At 39.0% G+C, this 10119-nt stretch overlaps 3 non-coding genes across 3 annotated transcripts; all 3 read left to right on the top strand.

The window, feature by feature from the left end:
* The first annotated feature begins 136 nt into the window (after positions 1-136).
* Positions 137-209, top strand: trnav-uac (transfer RNA valine (anticodon UAC)). The gene has a single exon. It is a non-coding gene; the product is annotated as a tRNA-Val (tRNA).
* Positions 210-343: 134 nt separating this feature from the next.
* On the top strand, positions 344-415 carry trnad-guc (transfer RNA aspartic acid (anticodon GUC)). The gene has a single exon. It is a non-coding gene; the product is annotated as a tRNA-Asp (tRNA).
* A 7461-nt stretch (positions 416-7876) lies between these two features.
* trnas-cga (transfer RNA serine (anticodon CGA)) lies at positions 7877-7958 on the top strand. Its single transcript has one exon. It is a non-coding gene; the product is annotated as a tRNA-Ser (tRNA).
* The last annotated feature ends 2161 nt before the right edge of the window (positions 7959-10119 follow it).

Consider the following 10119-nt stretch of genomic DNA (forward strand, 5'->3'; position numbering starts at 1 on the left):
GATAGTTGTCTCTAGGACCGGAGTTGGAGACCCCTGGGTTAGAGTTTGTAGAATAATGTATACCGATGTGTGTAAAATGACTACCCTGCTTAAATTGTCAGTTCTAAAAGTATCATGCTTATGAAAAGCTCGACTTGGTTCCATAGTGTAGCAGTTATCACGTCTGCTTTACACGCAGAAGGTCCTGAGTTTAAGCCCCAGTGGAACCAGCTTCTTCTTACGTACGGTGCGCTGCTAAGAAACTCTTCAGTTCTGAACCAAGTGCAAAATTTTTAAAACACTTTATACGTGGCAAAATTTTATATATCATTTAAAAAGTCTGTGGAGGATACAGAACGCCAATTCCTCGTTAGTATAGTGGTTAGTATCCCCGCCTGTCACGCGGGAGACCGGGGTTCGATTCCCCGACGGGGAGGCTGTTCATTTTTTTCTTTTTTGGATTTTTGTAGCCATAAAGATTCTCGCTTCAGCTTTTACAAATACAACGCCTTTCGATACGTGAAGTACAACTGCATAACCGCAGTTAACTTTTACAAAACCAAATGCTAATCCAAAATAAGAGTAGCATTGGCGGAAGCCAATTAGCATGAACAGGTGTTACACCTGTTAGTCCCTCGAGCAATTATTGTAAATAGCCCCTGAAATTCTGACGTGTCTAGCTGTTGTGTAAAATTACCCACCGTGCATGTGCCTTAACGTCCATTGTGGAACCTCCCCACGTTTGTCTTCCGTACGAGCTCGGTGGGTGTTTAATGCCTATGTTAGTCGATTAATAGGCTTAATAAAAGGGAACGCATGCAGAGTACATATACAATAACGATATTCTATAGGAGGGATCAGAGTTTTAGTTTCTTTGGTGAAACGAGGTGCGTTGTTTACGTTGGTAAAGTTAGTTTGCGGTTCGTTTTTCACGTTGCAAACGGCCATAAAAACCTTATATATGCACGAAAAAATACGAATTATGGCTCCTTGTGATAGTCCTGTTGTGTGAATTCAGAAAATATAAATACATTGCGTAAAAACAGCCTTTAATGTATTTTGACCAGTTATTTTCATTAGCTTCTCACGTCAAAACCAGACGTCCTCATGACTCAAAAAGCGTCTCATATTAAACATCCTGATTTGTGAAAAATTTCACAACTGATAATTTGTCCATATATCGCGTGTAAACCCATAAAAAACACATTGAAAAACGCGCGTTTTAAGGAGGACCGGACAGATAGTTCTTAAGGTGGACCAACAATATAGCCCGAATACACACATTTTAATAATTCCATTAATCATACATGCATTTAAACTGGTTAACACTGATCAAGATGACTTGTGATGGTCAAACAAGGACCTTTCACATCTTCATATACCCCTCAGACACTGACATTGATTTGTTAAAGCTTTCACAAGTCATATTTTAAGAGTTATGACTGATTAAAGGCCCTAAAAATGACCAAGATGACCTCTGACTAACCAAATCAAAACTTTCACACCTTCATCTATCCTCGAAGGACTCACCCTGATTTGTGAAAGTTTTCACAAGTCATATTTCAGGAGTTATGACTGATTAAAGTGCAGTAGTATTTATGGCGGATCAAGGTCTCAACCTAGGTGAATTTAAAGGCCCTAAAAATGACCAAGATGACCTCTGACTGACCAAATCAAAACTTTCACACCTTCATCTATCCTAGAAGGACTCACCCTGATTTGTGAAAGTTTTCACAAGTCATATTTCATGAGTTATGACTGATTAAAGTGCAGTAGTATTTATGGCGGATCAAGGTCTCAACCTAGGTGAATTTAAAGGCCCTAAAAATGACCAAGATGACTTCTGACTGACCAAATCAAAACTTTCACACCTTCATCTATCCTAGAAGGACTCACCCTGATTTGTGAAAGTTTTCACAAGTCATATTTCATGAGTTATGACTGATTAAAGTGCAGTAGTATTTATGGCGGATCAAGGTCTCAACCTAGGTGAATTCAAAGGCCCTAAAAATGACCAAGATGACTTCTGACTGACCAAATCAAAACTTTCACACCTTCATCTATCCTAGAAGGACTCACCCTGATTTGTGAAAGTTTTCACAAGTCATATTTCATGAGTTATGACTGATTAAAGTGCAGTAGTATTTATGGCGGATCAAGGTCTCAACCTAGGTGAATTCAAAGGCCCTAAAAATGACCAAGATGACTTCTGACTGACCAAATCAAAACTTTCACACCTTCATCTATCCCAGAAGGACTCACCCTGATTTGTGAAAGTTTTCACAAGTCATATTTCAGGAGTTATGACTGATTAAAGTACAGTAGTATTTATGGCGGATCAAGGTCTCAACCTAGGTGAATTTAAAGGCCCTAAAAATGACCAAGATGACCTCTGACTGACCAAATCAAAACTTTCACACCTTCATCTACCCCAGAAGGACTCACCCTGATTTGTGAAAGTTTTCACAAGTCATATTTTATGAGTTATGAAATATTTATAATAGTAATGACTGAAATCCTATGACATGAAATAAGCACAACAGTACATGGAAATTCAGTTGTGATGAACATCTCTGAAGTCCATGTGTGCTCCTTGACACAACAGAGAGCCACAACAGACATTACAACAATGATACATAAACTTCTCTGTGTTGTGAAAGTTCAAAAATGTTATGTTGAAAGTTGAACATCATTTTATTACAATGAACTATTAGTGTAGTTTAAACATTACATCAAATAGAACAGTAACATAAGTTTAACAAATTACAATGATTAATAAACAATAACACAATAACTTAATAAAATTCACAATGTTAGTTTTTACTTATTATGTACAACATATACAAAACCATGTTTTGTTTGGGTGATTTTCTGTGTAGATCCAATGTGACGAGTGCATGTTGTGGACACATGTGAAATGCACAGACCTCACAGAACAGGAAATTGACACCATCAGTAACCCAAACAAAACATAGTTTTGTATATGTTGTACATAATAAGTAAAAACTAACATTGTGAATTTTATTAAGTTATTGTGTTATTGTTTATTAATCATTGTAATTTGTTAAACTTATGTTACTGTTCTATTTGATGTAATGTTTAAACTACACTAATAGTTCATTGTAATAAAATGATGTTCAACTTTCAACATAACATTTTTGAACTTTCACAACACAGAGAAGTTCATGTATCATTGTTGTAATGTCTGTTGTGGCTCTCTGTTTTGTCAAGGAGCACACATGGACTTCAGAGATGTTCATCACAACTGAATTTCCATGTACTGTTGTGCTTATTTCATGTCATAGGATTTCAGTCATTACTATTATAAATATTTCATAACTCATAAAATATGACTTGTGAAAACTTTCACAAATCAGGGTGAGTCCTTCTGGGGTAGATGAAGGTGTGAAAGTTTTGATTTGGTCAGTCAGAGGTCATCTTGGTCATTTTTAGGGCCTTTAAATTCACCTAGGTTGAGACCTTGATCCGCCATAAATACTACTGTACTTTAATCAGTCATAACTCCTGAAATATGATTTGTGAAAACTTTCACAAATCAGGGTGAGTCCTTCTGGGATAGATGAAGGTGTGAAAGTTTTGATTTGGTCAGTCAGAAGTCATCTTGGTCATTTTTAGGGCCTTTGAATTCACCTAGGTTGAGACCTTGATCCGCCATAAATACTATTGTACTTTAATCAGTCATAACTCCTGAAATATGACTTGTGAAAACTTTCACAAATCAGGGTGAGTCCTTCTGGGATAGATGAAGGTGTGAAAGTTTTGATTTGGTCAGTCAGAAGTCATCTTGGTCATTTTTAGGGCCTTTGAATTCACCTAGGTTGAGACCTTGATCCGCCATAAATACTACTGCACTTTAATCAGTCATAACTCCTGAAATATGACTTGTGAAAACTTTCACAAATCAGGGTGAGTCCTTCTAGGATAGATGAAGGTGTGAAAGTTTTGATTTGGTCAGTCAGAGGTCATCTTGGTCATTTTTAGGGCCTTTAATCAGTCATAGCTCTTAAAATATGACTTGTGAAAGCTTTAACAAATCAATGTCAGTGTCTGAGGGGTATATAAAGATGTGAAAGGTCCTTGTTTGACCATAACAAGTCATCTTGATCAGTTTTAAGCAGTTTAAATGCATGTATGATTAATGGAATTATTAAAATGTGTGTATTTGGGCTATACTGTTGGTCCACCTTAAGAACTATCTGTCCGGTCCTCCTTAAAACGCGCGTTTTTCAATGTGTTTTTTATGGGTTTACACGCGATATATGGACAAATTATCAGTTGTGAAATTTTTCACAAATCAGGATGTTTAATATGAGACGCTTTTTGAGTCATGAGGACGTCTGGTTTTGACGTGAGAAGCTAATGAAAATAACTGGTCAAAATACATTAAAGGCTGTTTTTACGCAATGTATTTATATTTTCTGAATTCACACAGCAGGACTATCACAAGGAGCCATAATTCGTATTTTTTCGTGCACATATAAGGTTTTTATGGCCGTTTGCAACGTGAAAAACGAACCGCAAACTAACTTTACCGACGTCGTGAACGTTCCCATTTTCGTAGTCATGTTAGTGTCATTTTTGATAGACTTCTGAACGTTTTGAAACACTTTTCTTCAAATGAATCTAAGCAGTTTCGAAAAAGGATTGAGTCTGATGTCACTAACAAAAAGGCTCTATAGGTTTAAATTTTATTTAAGATGCAAAAAATAACTAGAACGACACGGTCATGAAAAACGTGTATGGCATTTGCTTGCCATTGTGCAACTGCAAGACGGGAAATTTATCATTCACTGAATATCATCATGCGGGCTGCCAGCTCTCACACATCTGGCGTGACATTGACATATTCTGACTCACGCTCAAGCAATAAATATCACGTCAAATCTATATTATTCAATTGTAACCCTAAAATTAGGTACATCAAAAGCGTTGGGGTAATTTGTAAACCCTACTGACTATTTGCAAGGTAATAAAACTGTTACATATATGTAAATGAGTGTGCAGACTTGTCCCGAAACGAAAATCTCACGCAAGTCAAATGACCCAAGTACAGTACGCAATCCTGCATCACCCATTTTATTTATTTTCTTTCTTATTCCCTTATTACCCGGTTTTGCTCTCTTGTCGCGTAGCTGTGATGTAGATCAGGAACGTCGGAGTTCTTTGGAGCTGATTGGTGGCTCACGAAATTCATAGAGAAAACATCTGCTAACACATCTTGAAACGTCGCGTTTATACACACGCACTTTATTTCATATTAATGGTTAAACTACACCATATGCTGACCCGGAGTTGGGGGTGATGGTCGTCATTGATATACGACACAATGCATAAACAACATGAGATGCAAAGGGAAGTTTTAAATCAGCCCTACCACTTAATCTGCATACTGAAAGAATTTGCATACAGAATCATATTTCTGTAATAATGGAAAATGATTAAAGACAAAATTAGTGCTCCAGAAAAGATTAAGAAAAGAAATTAATGAAATGGTTTCACTAAAAAAACAATAGCAATGACAAGTTCCATTATTTCTCCAAATTGGAGGATAGTCATGCTGAACTAAGAAGCTGCTCTGTAATGTAATATGGCATCTGGTGTGACAGGGTAAACTGCATCAAGGGGTAATGACTACACTTAAGTCACATGCTTCTATCTGATAGTGTTCTTGAGCACTGCACAGGTAACATTTCGGTCACATGCCCTATCAAGGGATATCTGGAATAAATGTATGCAGTTCAATCTTGCTTTGAGGATGCCAAAGGTATTATCTATTATGGGTGCTGTCAACTACAGCAATTATTCTGGAGAATTCTATGTACAGTAAGATATACAGATGACTGATAAATATAGAGTATACATCATGGACATCATCCACAGATCATTCGGGGCTTTAGCCCCAAGAATTTTACCCCCGATGCCAATTTTCCTTCAAAAAAAAAAAAAAAAAGTCAAACCCTGGGTAAACTTGACTTAGCCCCTGATTTTCTTCAATGGCTGGAAACGCTGCTGCAGTATGTGATATGTGATGAATGTAGATCACAGAGGTGGTTTACATTCCATGAATGTCCTCTTTGAGTGGACAGGCAAGTGGCTGAAAACAAAGGCATTCAGGAGATTTTTGAGGGCAAGATACATTTTCTGAATCTACTGCTATAATGTATAACTCCTTAGATTTTCAGCATCTGAAGAATACAACCAACACAAAGTCATGAACATGGTTTGTGGGGCCAGCAGTACACAGCTCTATAGCAGGTCGCATTGTGAGTGACTGACACAAATATTTTACATCGTCAGGGAAAAATCTATACTTCTCATCCAGATATTTGATGAAGGTTAATGGATCTCACCTGTCTCTAAATATTCAAGCATTTCAAAGGGACCTCAAAATGCACCAGATCCACACAATACTTGACAAAAAGGTGAGGTCATGATTTCTACTGAAGTAATAGGTGGCTTTTGTATGTTTTAATCTGTTAGATTTCAACCAAAATCATGGAGAAGGCTTGTCATGCAGAGTCTGTTACCATAACAACTTACCCAACTAAAAAGATAAATATTGCAGTGGTACCGATTACCTCAGATTGAACCTAAATACGGTTTCTTTCCAATGAATCCCTTTTGTGGTACAGGCCCTGAGTTGCACATAAAAATATACCAATTACCTTTTTCTCCTGCCCAGGCAGCTGGAGGCCATCCCTCCCACCAGTAACATCAGCTAACAATGCTTAAACTCATGTGATTAATTTTCAAAGCATTTAACATATTATTTATGGTCACTTGGTTTGCCAGAGCATATTCAGGCTCGACTTATACTGACAGATATTTTAAGAAACTGACCTTGTTCGTGCTGCAGATGATTCATGTGGTTGTCATGGCGTCAAGAAAATTTCCTGTTCATTTGTAATATTCTGTTCTTTTCAAGTTCATCACCTTTGTAACACCAACAGTTCCAATATCATGGACAAAGTAAATTAATAATAATTACAGACACACGCACACATACACACACACACACACACACATATATATATATATATATATATATATATATATATATATATATTTGCAAATGAATGTGCTGTACTGAGTGGCTTTTTTCCCAATCACATTTCCATATTACTCAACAAGACTACCCTTATAATGTGCTTATGAATGGTTTATTACTAGGTTACCACAGTTACAGGTTAGGGAACAGGTGCCTGGAGATACAGGATAAACAACAGTGCAATCAGAAATAATTCAGTAGGAGAAAAATGACAATACAGGAAGTGACACAACACATATGCGACTAATAGGTGATTCATCGGGGAGGATAAGTTCATTTCCCATCTTTTGGTCATCAACACGAGTTCTCCGCAATTTGGTACTGCTGACTTTGCTACACTATGAATATTGACCTTACATTGTATGCAAATAGTTTTACATTTTTCCTTGCCACTGTGGCCTTCGATGTATTTCTGGGATCTTTAGGATTCTGCTCCCGTAAAACATTAACGATACTATAAAAATGGTTAATTGTTAATTTGCCCGTTTTTTATTTGTTTTATGTCTGCCCATGACCATGCGTAACCGTCCAATTAAATATCCTAACAACCCATTAAAACAAACAAAAAAAATAGTTGGAAAACGGTGTCGAAAATCTAATGCTCGGAATACGGAGCAACATGCGGATTCAAAGACAATAATTGCAAATTAAAGTAATAAATGGTAAACGTGGACACACAAATGAAGTACTGAAGTAATCCGTAATAACTGATATCCCAGTTGTACGGTCATACGCCGATAGGAAACACCACCAAATCCCAGCGAAAGCGTTCGCATTGGGGCATACATCGAGGGCATGCATCACGGCGACCAAAACGCCACGCAGCCGGCTGCGATGGCCGAGTGGTTAAGGCGTTGGATTCGAAATCCAATGGGGTCTCCCCGCGCAGGTTCGAACCCTGCTCGCAGCGTCGATTTTAAAATCAGTGTTCGTTGCATATTGACGAACGGCAGTGAATTTCCTAGTTTCTCCTTACCGGCTCCATCCTATATTCTCATTGTGGGCTCATTGGCGGCCCCGAGATCCTCATTGTCCGCCCGCAGCGAGTGCGGACAGTTATCCTTACTGGGCCTTATTTGTAGTAATCTAGTAGTACGCTCGCTCTTTGGGCAAGCCTCCTCAAGAAAACCTATCCAACCTATTACACCTAGCTTTAGATGAAGTTCAAAGTGTCTCAAAGCACTTTACAGCATCCCCACCCAAAGCCCCCTGCCAGAGGCAACACTGGCAAGGAAAAACTCCCTCATCGGAAGACACCTTGGGAGGAACCAGCCTCAAAGGCGGAGCCTATCCTCCCTGACCCTGCAGAAGAAATCCAAAATAAGAAAGTCTCGAATTCAGTGTAGACCAGGTATAAATGCAGAACTGCCCACCATCAGCAGCTCCAGAACAGAATCCTTTATGGTGTCGGGGAGAAATGAGCAGTTTCTTAATAAAACTGTGTGACAAATAGATTAAATTATATGAAGTAATTAGTACCGTGGTATGGAGATAAGGAGGCTCTGGTAGTTCTAATTAACTATGGCAGCTTAATTAGTTAGGAGATGGGGGGGGGGGGGGGGGACACAGGCCTGAGGAACCCCTGAGCACCAGCACTCCACTAACACATGGGACGCTGGAAGCACTGAGACACCAGCACTGAACACACAGTTTATCAAAAATCAATGACGCTGATCCAGAACCAACAGACTGGGGATGAGAAGAAGCTGTCAGCTTTGTCATCATATGCTAGATCAGGGGTCGGCAACCTTTTTGACATGGAGTGCCAATTATATATTTTCTTGTTAGTCCGCGTGCCATGTTAACGACGGGGGGGGGGGGGGGGGGGGGGGCTACCATCGAGTAGTCAAACCAAAGCAGCAGGCGCGCCAAGCAACAGCCAATGACATTTCAACATCATAGACGACGTCTGATAAATTTTAATATGTTTAATAATTAGGGTTGTGATCTAGAGACCTGCGCGGGACTAATTTTTCAGTCCCGCTCCTGCCCGCTCCCGCAAGATTCTGTCCCGCTCCCGCAAAAAAAATATATATTATAATTTTCTCCAGCTCCCGCCCGCAGTATTCAAGTTTTGTCCCGCTCCCGCCCGCAAAATCCCGCAGGTAAACATATAAGTAGTTGTATTTTTACCACTTCTTCCCGCTACTCTGTTATTTGTTTCACTTGCTTCCCTTTTGAGTGTATATAAAAAAGAAACGGAAAATAAACAATTATGTTTCGTTTTATTTGAGTTTAATTAAATGGAATGATGAACATGGACACGAACGAGGAGCTTTTCAGAACATAGAAATACACTCAGAACAGTTAGAAATAGGCTAATAATATTGCAATGAAACAAAATAATAATAAACGTTGATTTCTCAAGTGGTCAAACAGAAAAGCATTTGGCCTAATACTGCTTCAGAGCGTTAGCCTTTAATTTAGTCGTTCTTGTTGCTTTTGTGCAGTAGATAAATAATAGAGTACTTGTTTTTAATAAATTAATTTTAAGATAATTCCATTTTGCTGGAGTCCCGCGATTAATTATATTCTCCCGCAACCCGCACATACATGAGGACCTTACCGCCCGCACCCGCATTCACCCATCAAATCCCGCGCCGCACTCGGTGCGTTGGGTCCCGCGGGAGTGCAGGTCTCTATTGTGATCATCGTCAGCGTGCCACCCGAAATTCCTCCGCGTGCCAGTTGTGGCACCAACAGTGAGTTTTTAGCCTTGACTTAAATATCGTGAGTCTGAATCTGGGATGTTCATTGGTAGACTATTCCACAACACTAGAGTCCTGTAATAGAATGCTCTGCAACTGTAAGAATCTGTGTGTGAATTCTGGTGACAGATCATCCATTGGGAAAATTTTGGGAAACCACTCCAAACTTCAGTAGCATCAGGAGCGGAGGAGAGGCCTCCCATCTTGCAGTGGTCCCCCCATCCGTGATGTGCCATTCCACCTTTCTACCGCCCCCAGCCTAATCTCTGCTACTGATGAGCATATTTACTGAGGCTGATCTCAAAAGGGTTTCACTTTCTAAATTAAATTTTAAAAAACTGATTAACTTCAATGTTGAATTGT

This window comes from Paramormyrops kingsleyae, chromosome 18 (assembly GCF_048594095.1).
Source record: "Paramormyrops kingsleyae isolate MSU_618 chromosome 18, PKINGS_0.4, whole genome shotgun sequence".
Taxonomy (NCBI): Eukaryota; Metazoa; Chordata; class Actinopteri; order Osteoglossiformes; family Mormyridae; genus Paramormyrops; species Paramormyrops kingsleyae.